Genomic DNA, 13671 nt, shown 5'->3' on the forward strand with positions numbered 1-13671 from the left:
CCTTATTCATCAAACAAGCACATACTGTTTATTTACAATACATGTTTTAATATGATAGTTCTGTTATATCTTTCCAGTGAGATTCATCGCTTATTATTTCTAAAAAAAAATTCTATAACAATTTATTCTGTTAGTTGAAAAGGGAAACATATATAGGAAATACAACTATACAAGTGGCCTGAAATTTGAAATACAAAATTATAAGGACAAATTTGCACAAATGCCGAATTAATTATCCTGCCAAGGCGCTTAATTATACAAGTCTTCTTCTCCCCTCCCTCCCGTTAAATTTGATCTCTAATTTGACTAACCTCATAGTTTCACGTTTATATACCTTTCAAAATTTACTAACTGATTAAGACTGTTTTCGAATTCGAAGCAAAACAGTATATTGAATGAGTAGGGTTCAAATATTCTTTTGATTTTTTTTTTTCTTTTCTTGATCTCTCATTCTTTAATCTAATGGAAGTATATTCGAGAGTTCAGTCCATCTTGTCTCACGAAGATTAAATCCTTAAATAAGCCAAAATAAATTCTTGATTGTCTTATTTGGTGATTATTTATTTCAACCCATTAATAATATTTATTATCCATTAAATTTTACAAATAAAAAACCCTTACCTTAACCATATTGATCAATAATAGACATTAAATTAATAATATTAATAAATATACAATACATAACTATATTCTATATATTCTATATATCCAACAATACCTTCTAAAATGATTGATAGTTGAGAATCAGCTGTTGATTTAGTGATAAAAATAATATCTTAGTGTAAAAGTTGCAAGTTTGAAACTCAAATAAAATTAGATATTAAATAGTTAGATGGACTTAACTTTTACTCAAAAAATAATTGATAGTTGAACCAAACAAAATATCAATTAAACAATCACTACGGATTGTAAATTAATACGTCTAATTAAGATACTCTGCAAAAAAAAAAAAAAAAAAAAATGAAATTCATTAACAGACCGAAGATATTGTTGAACGCGAAAAGCTACCTTAACGAACGTGTCTGCCGTATTTTAGCTAAAATAAATGCTTGATTGAGAAAAGAGTTAAATTTAGTTTAATTGAAAAATTTATTATGCATGCATGAGTAGATTATCCTTATAACCGATTTTTTTATTTATATTCAAAAAATAAATTAAATTTTAAAAATTAACCGAACCGGCTCCTAAATTTGAAATCTACCCAAACCGGTTAACCGTTAACCGGACCAAATTTCCGGTTAACGGTTAACCGGACTCTTTTAAAGGGTCCGGTTAACCGTTAACCGGAAATTTGGTCCGGTTAACGGTTAACCGGTTTGGGTAGATTTCAAATTTAGGAGCCGGTTCGGTTAATTTTTAAAATTTAATTTATTTTTTGGATATAAATAAAAAAATCGGTCCTTATAATATTCTTACTATAAAATTATTTTAAAAGGCAAATTCGGATTTGTATATCATACCGTGTTAAAATGTTCAAGTTATTATAAAAAAATATTTTGCAAAGAGAGTAAATTTCTAAAAAGATATAATTTAATTTTTATATTGAACAACTGATTCGAACATAAAAATACAAGGTTTAACATGTTAGCGCATATCAGCCAATATGCTAACATTAGTACGTTAGTTTAAACTATTTATATAAAAAAAAATTAGAATAAGAATGAGATCAAAGTTTTCTAATTTTAAATATTAAGAAAAAATATCTTAACTGAATTTCAAACCCGTGCGCACTTTTTAACATAAATGTGAAAGAACTTGAAGTAATTATATAAGTACAATGAAACTTTGTACTAATGGACTTTATTGAACAATATATGGGGGAATACATCCCTAAAACTCAACAGGGTTTCTAAATAACTGTTAATTATTTTTTAGAAATTATGATCTCTAAAGTTTCTAACTCTCACATCCCTGAAACTCATTTTAGAGTTTCTATTAAGCCACGTCAGCAACAAATTAAAAAGGAGAAACAATTTGAGCCAATCATTTAGCCAACATAGAGTTTATAAACAGTTTCTTAATAAGAAACTTTCTAGCATAGTTTCTAAATAAGAAACTCTCCCACATTCCTAAAACTGGATTAGAAACTGCCACATCAGATTATAAACTCTAATAGTTTCAGGGATGTAGATGCTCTTAGTGCTTGTTGGAGATGCTATCTGAGAAGAAAGGAGTCTTGAGATAAAAGATGGGAGCTCGCATCATAGAAGAAAGAGAAACTTTAGATGGAAGTTCGGAATATAATCATCCTCGATCGAGTAAGTCTCTCAATTTTGATTTTTTACGATAATTCACTGGAATGTAATCACTAATCAGTGGCAATCAGCGCCATGGATAATAATTCAATGAGAATAATATTTTTTTCAAGGATTTGGAGCAACCATGTGATTCGGCAAAAAGATTAGTATAATAGAATAAACCACCATTTATTCAAAAAAATAGAATAAACCACTAAAGTGAAAAAAATGTAAATTCAAACACATTGACAGACCCTTGCAAATCAGTGACACCTTGTCTAATTAAGCAATGAATGGGGAGAGATATATGGATCCCACTATCAGTTCTTTATTTGCCCCTACCATTAACAAAACTTACTCTTTCCATCAAACCAAGAGAATGTACAAGGAGAACAGTTCTCGAGAAAGAGGATGCTAAATTAATATATAATCTTTAATCAATTATGTTTTGAAAAGATTAAATATAATTAGTTTGAGTTTTCGGTATATTTGATATATGCTGAACTTATATTTGATATATATAAGCCTGCAATGTACTACTGTACATAGTGATCCATGACATGACATTACATTGCAACCTAAGCTGTGCTAAGTCGTTTTAAAAAAATGACCGAATTGTAATCGGTTCGGTTCAAGAGCTTTGCAAAGTAATAATAATAATGAAGTTAGTAATAGTAATTGTATATAGAGAACACGTAGAACTTAGGTTTAAAAATTACTAAATTAGTACCGCTTGGAATTTATTAAAAATTAATAAAAATGAGGAACTTAATCCTTTTTAACTGAACAAAAAGTAAACTAATAACAATAAAAGCTGTTTTTTTAACGATACAAAGATATCCGAATGCTAAGATTAACAAGTGAAGGAGAAATGAAACCTTAACCCACTCTGAGTTAATCAAATAAAAAAAAAATGTGAAGTAAAGATTAGTAATCAATACTTGAAACCAGCCAACACCCGCTGTTTTCATAAAGTCAGGTTGGAAGAGTTTTACGAGTTCCACTGACAAAAACCGGTATGAAAATATAATCAACAAAAATTAGTAAAACAAAAAAAAAGAAAAGAAAACATGATGAGTTGAATTCGAATTTTGTTGGCATATGCGACAAAAAGAACCAATTTTATTAATTATTATTATTTTAATTTACTATACGGTATCTATTTATAGACTACAAAATATAAGATCCAATAAAATATTTTCTTATTATATAATTTATTATATTTGCTAAGTAATAATAATTGATATGCTATTAATATAATTTATTATAATTAATTATTGGACCCCGATAACAGTCTCAGCATTGTTCTTGCATTATAACTACCATAACTATATGGGGCGACCACAAAAACTCCAACGCTATTTTTTTTTTCTAAAGTATTAATACATATGAACGAAAGTATTTATATTTCTGCACGGAAATATTTATACCTATAAGGTGAACAACTTTTACGTAAATAATTATCTCCCCAACTACATCTCTCAAACACCTCCGTCTCCGCACCATAAATATATGTGGGTGATGTAGATTTTCTTGATGTGAATTATTACAATACAAGTAATAAATCCTAGTTGATACTCAATTCGGTTGCAAGTGTACAACCTTGTCAAGTAGTACTTAGGGATCGTCTCCACAGGGACAAGTTGGAATATCAAAATCTAACTTAACAATTTAATTTAGTAAAAGAAAGTAAAAAGGAATTTGTTTGTTCAAAGGTTGGTTTGATTGTGATTAAGTTGAATTAAACTAAGTCTTTAAAGCAAAATCTAATTTTTATCAAGTACGAGAAATTAGGGTTTCTTAGGGTTCTTATCCACTAATGTCACGACTAATTGGTTTATAAATTTCTGTTCTTATGTTTATGAAGGCACAGTTTGGTGTTGTAGGTATAAGGTGATATTTCTATATTAATACCATATTTAAATTAGAATAAACGTCACCTCTCAGTACTTGGCTACTCTAATCTAAAGTCATTAAGTTTTTACTGTCCCAATTGATCTAGAAAACTATCTTTCACCTCTCGGTACTTGGCACAATTTTCTAAACTATTAGGTAAAGCCCGTATAAGACAAGCATCACCTCTCAGTACTTAGCCTATCAAATACCCTATTCCTTATGGTCTGGACCTAATATCCAATTTCTCAATTGCAAATACCAAATCCTAGGGTTTCATGCAATTTCGATTAAGTCTTCACAATCAATTAAAATAAAGAATAGATCACAACAAAGAACAAGAACATATAAAATAAAACCAACTAAATCGTAACAAAAGTTTCAAGTACAACCCTAATCAACCCTAGAAAAGTCCTTAGCCAGCCATGGCTAAGATACAAATCAATTCAAAAGAATAAAAGAGTTCCAAAGGAAAGAAATTAATAAAACCGGTTGATCAATGATGATCTCTTCTTCCTTCTTCTCTCTTCTAGCTTTTCCTTGCTCTTCCTTGTTCAAAATCAGAAATTAACTCTCTAAAAACGTACTCAATCTGTTCTACAGGTCCCTATTTATACCCAACTCAAAAACCTAGAAATAACCAACCAAAATTAGCAAATTCGGGCTCTGAACCGACTTAATTGCGGACCGCAGTGCATGGAGGAAGTTAATAGATTGCAGTGAAGAATTCTGAAGGTCATTGCGTGCCGCAACCACCCCATTACGGGCCACAATGCATGTGCTGAAATCTTCTGGCTTGCTTGGTTGCGGACCGCAAAAGGTTCTCTTCCGGGCCGCAATGCATGTGGCAGAAGCTCCATTCTTCGTGCTAACTCACCCGTTTTGCTTCGTTTAGCTCCAAACACTTGATTACCTGTAGAACAAACATAACTAGGGCAGTAACTTGAACTTTTGGACATTTCTAACCTAATTAAACCTAATCTAATCAAAACTCGGCTTAATTTTCATACCCAACCCTAGGTTTCAATAGATATAATTTTGGCTTATCAGTGGGAGGCCACTCAAACTAAATAGAAGGGACCATATATGTTTCTAAAAATATTAATATTGTCATAACTATTTGTGGGGACCATAAAACATGATGGTTTTTACATATAACACGGGATGACGTATGAAAATATTGATATAAATTATTACAAATACGTATGAAAATATTGATATAAATTATTAAAAATATTTATACCTATGCATTGAAGTATATATATGTATAAATACTGTACAAATTTTAATCTTTAGGTATTCGATCATATAAAGTTACACATCAAGTATCAATATCTTATTTTTCAAATATTAATATCTTATTTTGCAAATATTTATGTATACGCCCTGAAGCATTTATTCTTATGAGGGTAACTGTTTTTGTTAGAGAAATGTTGATGAGGAGATGATTGAGAAAGGTTGATGTGTGGATACAGGGTCCCCACTACTTCATTAGAGGAAGATTGACGCATGAACCATTGGGAGACTAGAAAAGGGATGATCACAACAAGTTACACATCTAAGTATTAATATCTTATCTTCCAAATATTTGTAACCTATGAAGGTTGACACGGGGACAAGTGAGGAATCGAAAAAGAAGAACCATAAAATTAGTTGAGACCATAGTGCAACCTTTCTCTATTGTTGTTTGATATCTCCATATTATGTCTAATTTACAGCCCTAATTTGTACTTAAACCTGTGTTTTAAAGCCTATAAATGTGGACTTTTTACTTATATTTCGAAGAAATGTGGTACTGCTATGTTTTGTTTGGTATTTTGCAGGAAAAAGGGTGAAAAAACTGGATCTGACAATTTTTCATACGGCCTGTATGACATACCCTACGGGCCGTACAGGATCTGCCCAACCACACAGAAGGTTCCACAACAGAGGCACATAGTCTCCAAGACAAAACACAGCCCTACGGGCCGTATGGGGTCCCCTACGGGCCGTAGGGTGCTAAATCGGAAAAATCCCGCAGGATCTGAAATCAGCTGAAATCAAGGAGGCCGGAAAGGAAGCCTCTGCACACGCGATCCAGGGCATTAAATGAGATATTTCCTCACCAAAAAAAGAGAGATTCACAACTGGAACTTGGACAAGCTTTCTTGGAGAAAAAGACAAGAGGAGGAGAAGAGGAAGAGAAGTGAAAAACGCGAGTTTGCAACGGATCTTCGGATTTCTCCACTGTTTTGTCATGAACTCTTTTATTTTCTGTCATTTGTGTTATCTTGTGAACATGAGTAGCTAATTTACTTTGTTTCTAGGGTTCAGATGTAGTTTCTAGTTTGGTTTTGTTTGCATGCTACTTGGATTTTGTGTTGAATGCTTGGTTTTTACCTTGTTGAGTAGTATTTTGATTGCTTTATTTGTGCTTGCTTGAATTGATTAGTCATCCCGTTAGATGAATGCGCACATCTAAGTGTTAGGAGCCAAGTCTATGACATTTAATCCAACCGAATAAAGTATATGAAGTAGGGTGAAACCAAGGAGTACCCGAAAGGTGAAACTTTCCTTGAGGCGAAAGTCCTTGGATACTTTTAGTAAATCAACAAGTAACTTAGATAAATTAGGCCAAAATGCGAAAGTTGAGGTTTAACGCATCTAAGAGGGAAGTATTTGAGTCCGGTAATCGGGTACTAGGCCAAAATGCGAAAGTTGAGGTTAGGTATCTAGATCTGGTCGATAGAAACCCTAAACATTAGCATCAACGCAGAAAACAGTAGCTGCAGCATTAACTCGGGGTCCCCTACAGGCCGTATGGATTCCCATACGGGCCGTATGCCTCGGGGCTGAACAGAAATGAAATCTGAACCCTGGAAACGCCTTTTTATCATTTGAAAACAACTTTAATTCTTTTTATTGTCTTTTAAACTTGTCATAAATCAGTAGAATTGTTAGGATTAAATCAAACCAATTTCTCTCACTTCTAGAATCTCAAGTAATTTTAAGACGAGTCCGGTTATTTTCTTCCGTCCCCGTGGATCGATACCTGAGCATACTCATCGATAGGATAGTGCACTTACTATCTGATTTGACAGAGTATAACAAAGGTTTAAAAGGTATAGCTTGCTATACTGAAACTTTGTAGCATATATTCTGTGCGAACATTGTTGTGAGAATAGAGAGAGGGACTGAAATAGGAGATTCATATAATTATTCTTAATTATTTATCTTCAACGATGTTGAGGCATTTTTGTCGACCTATTATTTTGGTGTAGACCGGCATGAACGTCTCTGCAGATACACTCCCTCCCTTGAGTGGGTAAAGGGGAGAAAGCTTATTATTTGATTGTAGGGATTCTTTTCCTTCCAGCAGGCGCAAGCCCTTGCCGTTAATTACCCTGGAAAGTACTAAGGAACCTCCAATTAAGGGGCTAGACGAAATGACATGATTAGGGTAGGGTATCGAAAGTACAATTAAGAAGAGAGGATGATACTGAATCAGAGGGGTAGTACTGATTCAACCCTCGAGGAGCATACTAATGGTGTATGCCTAGGATTTCTGGAACTTTTATTTGATTTGGGTTTGCCTAGGATTTTCTAGGGCTTTTGTTTGGAAGTGACTATTTCATACAAGGGCTTTAGCTGATTTGAGGATGCCTAGGATTTTCTAGGGCTTTTGTTTGAGGTGCCTGTTTCATGCAGGGACTTTAGCTGATTTGAGGGTGCCTAGGATTTTCTAGGGCTTTTGTTTGGGGTGCCTGTTTCATGCAAGGACTTTAGCTAATTTGAGGGTGCTTAGGATTTTTTAGGGCTTTTGTTTGGGGTACATGTTTCATGCAAGGGCTTTAGCTGGACATATATGTCATAGACGACATCGGACTACTTGAGTGGGTATCTTGAACACTTCGACAGCCTACGGGTGAGACTGGCGCAGAGGGTTTAGACCAGGGCGTATCATATGCCAGTGGCATCTATAGGGTTTTCCTTCCCTTAGGTGTCTGTTACATGCAATGGCTTTAGCTGAATTTATGTATTGTTAAGGTGGCGTGGAAGCTTTTGAATTTAGGTGGCGTGGAAGTCTTTGGTTTGGATGGCGTGGAAGCCTTTGGTTTGGGTTGGCATGGAAGCCTTTGGTTTGGGTTGGCGTGAAAGCCTTTGTATTTGAATGACGTGGAAGCCTTTATTTGAATTGGCGTGGAAGCCTTTGGTTTGGGTGGCGTGGAAGCCGTTATTTTGGGTTGGCGTGAGAGCCTTTGGTTTTGGGTTGGTGATGTGATTATTACAATACAAGTAATAAATCCTAATTTACGCTCAATTCAGTTGCAAGTGTACAACCTTGTCGAGTAGTACTTAGGGATAGTCTCCACAGGGACATGTTGGAATATTAACTCTAACCTAACAATTTAATTTAGTAAAAGTGAAATAAAAATGTTTTTGTTTGTTCAAAGGTTGGTTTGGTTTCAATTAAAATGAATTAAACTAAAGTCTTAAAGCAAAATCTGATTTTTAACAAGTATGAGAAATTAGGGTTTCTTAGGGTTCCTATCCACTAGTGTTACGACTAATTGGTTTGTAAATTTTGTTCTTATATTTATGAAGGAACAGTTGGGTGTTGTAGGTACAAAGTGATATCTCTATATTAATACCATCTTTCAATTAGAATAAACGTCACCTCTCGGTACTTGGCTACTCTAATCTAAAGTCATTAAGTTCTTACTGTCCCAATTGATCTAGAAAACTATCTTTCACCTCTCGGTACTTGGCACAATTTTCTAAACTATTAGGTGAAGCCCGTATAAGACAAGCGTCACCTCTCAGTACTTAGCCTATCAAATACTCTATTCCTTATGGTCTGGACCTAATATTCAATTTCTCAATTGCAAATACCAAATCCTAGGGTTTCATGTGATTTCGATTAAGTCCTCACAATCAATTAAAATAAAGAATAGATCATAACAAAGAACAAGAATATATAAAATAAAACCAACTAAATCATAACAAAAGTTTCAAGTACAACCCTAATCAACCCTAAAAAATCCCTTAGCCAGCCATGGCTAAGATACAAATCAAATCAAAAGAATAAAAGAGTTCCAAAGGAAAGAAAATAATAAAACCGATTGATCAATGATCTCTTCTTCCTTCTTCTCTCTTCTTGCTTTCCCTTTTCTTTTCCTTGTTTAAAATCAGAAATTCTGCCTAAAAAACGTCATCCATCTGTTCTATAGGTCCCCCTTTTATAACCCCTCCAAAACCTAGAAATAACCAACCAAAAATAGCAAATTCGGGCTCTGAACCGCCTTATTGCGGGCCGCAATGCATGGAGACAGTTAATCAGACTGCGCAGAAGAATTCTGGAGGTTATTGCGGACCGAAATCATACCCATTACGGGCCATAATGGATGTGCTGAAATGCTCTGACTTGCTTGGTTGCGGACCGCAAAGGATCCATTCCGGGCCGCAATGCATGGTGGCAGAAGCTCCAATCTTCATGCTAACTCACCCGTTTTGCTTCGTTAAGCTCCAAACACTTGATTACCTGTAGAACAAACATAACTAGGGCAGTAACTTGAACTTTTGGACATTTCTAACCTAATTAAACCTAATTTCAACAAAACTTGGCTTAATTTACATAACAAACCCTAGGTTTCAATAGATACAATTTCGGCTTATCAGTTGGCGTGAAGCCTTTGTATTTGGATTGGCGTTGAAGCCTTTGTATTTGAGTGGCGTGGAAGCCTTTATTTGGATTGGCGTGGAAGCCTTTGACTTGGATTGGCGTGGAAGCCATTGGATTTGGTTGGCGTGGAAGCCTTTGGTTTAGAGTGGTATGGAAGTCTTTGAGTTTGGTTGGCGTGGAAGCCTTTAGATTTATGTTTGGTTTGCTTGGTCTTGATTATGATTTGAGTTTATTTGTGGTTTGGGTTTATTTGGTTAGTTTCGGCTCACTTGGAGTTTGTTTGGCTTATTTAATTTATTTGGTTTTTTTAGTATGTTTGGTTTATTTGGTTTGGGTTTCGCGTTTTTTGAGTTTAGTGTAGGTTTCGGGTCTTGGATTTGACTTCGGATTTATGTAGATCTTTGGGTTTGGTTTGAGCTTCATATTTAATATAGGTTTGGTTTGAATTGGAGCAATCTTTTGGTTTGAGGCTTCGATATGGACTTTTTTTTTTTTTTTTGAGCAAGAAACAGGGGTCAAGCCCCAATTTGATTGATCGGTAAAGTTACAAGTGGTTTGTAACTAAATAAGGAAAAGAGATACAAGCTCAAACATCTGAGCCAAAGAAAATAAGAGAAGTGAAGATATTAAGAGATGGAAACTAAGAGTTAACTATAGTTCTAAAACTGATTCTCATCGCGCCTCTGTTCTTGCACTGTATTGCCACTGTTCCGCTATCTCATCTACCAGTATTTCGTCCGATTTATCTGAATCTCTGAAAATACGGTTGCACCGTTCACGCCACACTACAAATTGAGTTATCAGTGTTATGGCCCTTTCTTTTGTTGATCCTCTTCCTTTGAATATATCCCTTCTATGCCTCGACCTTCCTGCCATTTGCATTTTGATTGCCACTTGTACATGTATTCGGCTTGTAACAGGGCATTCATCAAAGAGGTGTCTCACTGATTCGGTATTTCATCTACACATGACACACCAGCTCACCATGTTCCAACCCCTTTTCACCAGATTATCAATCGTGAGGATTTTATTGAGATTCATGAGCCATGCAAATGTTTTCATTCTTGGTGGTACCGGTAACCTCCAAATCTGCCCCATTTTGCTTTTTATCATAGGTCCATGTTTAAGCGCAAGGTATGCAGTTTTGACCGAGAACTGAACTGAGCCATGCCATTTCCATTGTGCCCCATCCGTGTTCTGTGTTATGTGTACCTGTGACAGGTTGTGTTGCAATACCTGAAGTTCTTCTGTCGCGTCCTCTGACAGCTCTGATCTGAACAAATCGCTAACTGTTGGGGCTTGTAACGCCTCAGCCAATGTGATGTTCTCCTTGAGAGTGAAGGTGTATAGTGTTTGTAGGTTGTTCTTGAGGATGCCTTGGCCCCAATTGTGCTCCCAAAGCTGGATGGTTGCTCCATTTCCGATTAACCTGTGAACTGACATGTTAGCAAAATGATACGTACCTTTGAGTGTGTTGGTGAAGAGTTGTGATCTCGGGATCGGCTGTATTGTCAGGTTTGTGGCTATGAAGATTGTCTTCCATAGGCTCTGTTGTGGTGAAATCCATTGCCAATACCATTTGATAAGCATGGCAGTGTTGAATGTTCGAAGGTCTATGACTCCCATCCCCCTAGTTTCTTCGGAGTGCAAACCAGTTCCCAATTGGCTAAGTTTAATTTTTTCCGCTGTGGAGTGACTCCATGCCAAAGGAAATGCCTTCTTATTTTATCAATTTTGTTTATAATTCCTTCCGAAATTCTAAGGCATGACATGTAGTATGTTGGCAGAGAGGAGAGTACTGCATTTATGAGAACAAGCCTACCTGCTATGGACAGGTTTGTGGCTGCCCAGCCTGCCAAGTGGTTGCTGAATTTTTTTAGGAGGGGTATGTAGGCTGATTTTGGTAGCTTTTTGTTTGAGAGAGGCAGGCCTAGGTATGTGAATGGAAGCGTGCCCAATTTGCATCCCATGGCTAAGGTCAGTTGTTGGCCTAGCTCCTGTTGTGGTATTGATAAAACTAATTCTAACTTGTGAAAACAAACCTCGAGTCCAGAAATGTTCTGAAATGCCACGAAGACAATCTTTAGCATTTGGATCTGTTGTATGTCGGGTTTTAGAAAGAATAGCGCGTCATCCGCATATAGCAAGCACGGTCTCATGCCCTCAAAAGGTAGGCGTATTGCCCCGATTGCCGTGAGTTTGATTAGCCATCTGTTGATGAAATCCATGGCTATGATGAAGAGGAATGGTGAGAGTGGGTCCCCCTGTCTGACCCCTCGCTTAAGGATGAGTTTCTTTCCGGCTAGGCCATTTATGACAAGTTGTGAAGACCCTTTTAAGACCGAATTCTTAATCCAATTGCACCATCTGTTTGAGAAGTTTAAGTGGTGAAGCACCGCGAGTATGAATTCCCAACTTACCGTGTCGAAAGCTTTTCTTATATCCGCTTTAAAGATTGCAAGCTGTAAATTTGTTTGTTTCGCATGGTGCAGGATGTGTTGTGCATAGACATAACCCTCAGTTATTTGTCTATTTTTGACGAAGCCCGTCTGTGCACTATCCACCAAGTGTTGGATCTGGTCTTGTAGCCTATTCGACAAGATTTTGGAGAAGATTCTCTGAATTACATGCACTAAGCTGATGGGTCTGTAGTCGGATGGCGTCTGCGGGTTTTCTTTTTTGGGAATTAGGATTATGAGCAAGGTGTTAAGTGGTTCGAGCGGTATGTTTTGTAAGGTCACTGTTGTTAATACGGAGTGTATATCAGGCGCTACTGTGTCTACAAATTTCTTGTAGAACTCTCCCGTAAACCCGTCGGTTCCCGGGCTCTTGTTGTTTGGCCATGCTTCTATAACTTCTTTTATTTCGGCAAGGGAGATGGGATTGTCTAATTGAGATAGGTCTCTATTTTTTGGGTATAGATTATCCCAATGGATGTGCGGCATCTGATTAGAATCCTCACCCATTAGGCCTTTGTAGAAGTCAAAGAAAGCCTGGTGCTTTGTTTTCTGATCCGAGTACATCTGGCCTTGATATTCTATTTGTGAGATGTTGTTCCTTCTCTTGTGCCCCGAAGCAATTGCATGAAAGTAACTGGTGTTGCGGTCTCCTTGCATTTCCCATTTGGTTTTTGCTCGTTGCCTCCATATATCCTCTTCCAAGATTGATAAATCCGTGAACCTTTTCTTGACGAGACATTGCACCAGTTGCTCTAGGTCTGTAGTGGTTCGGGTTTCCTTGACCTTGTCTATCCATCCTAGATATTGTCTACAGATGGCAATCTGTGACTTTATCGTGCCAACTCTTTCATTTGCCCAGACCTTTATTGATTTCCTCAAATGCTGAAGTTTTTGGTGTAATTCTGCGGGGTTTTCTGCTCTCTGTTGTGATTGCCATGCCGTAGTGACTATTTCCTCTAACTCTGGAAAGCGCAGCCAACAATTCTCAAACCTAAAAAAGTTTGATTTTCTAAAGCCCGTGTTAGCTGTATACATGATGGGACAATGATCCGATGAGGTGTTCGGTAGAGACACCTGTTTTGAGTTTGGAAACTTTATATTCCATTCATTTGAGATGAGAAATCGGTCTAACCTTGCCATAGCTGGGGACTGTCTGTCGTTAGACCACGTGTACAGTCGACCTTGTTAATGTTTAATTTAACGAGCATCATGCTTTTATGACATAGATTTATATTTTATGATTTAGATATGTATTTACACCTATGTGCACCCCGTTTTTGTTGTGTGGTTGACGGTATCAATTTGTAGTTTTGTACAATATATTGTTAAAGTGTGAATCCGGTTATCAAATTTTACGAGTGATTCTAGCAGGATATATTGCTAAAGGTCATCAAATTATTTTATTGACGATGATAAGCAC

Source organism: Carex rostrata, chromosome 18, assembly GCF_964058835.1.
Source record: "Carex rostrata chromosome 18, lpCarRost1.2, whole genome shotgun sequence".
NCBI classification, from domain to species: Eukaryota; Viridiplantae; Streptophyta; class Magnoliopsida; order Poales; family Cyperaceae; genus Carex; species Carex rostrata.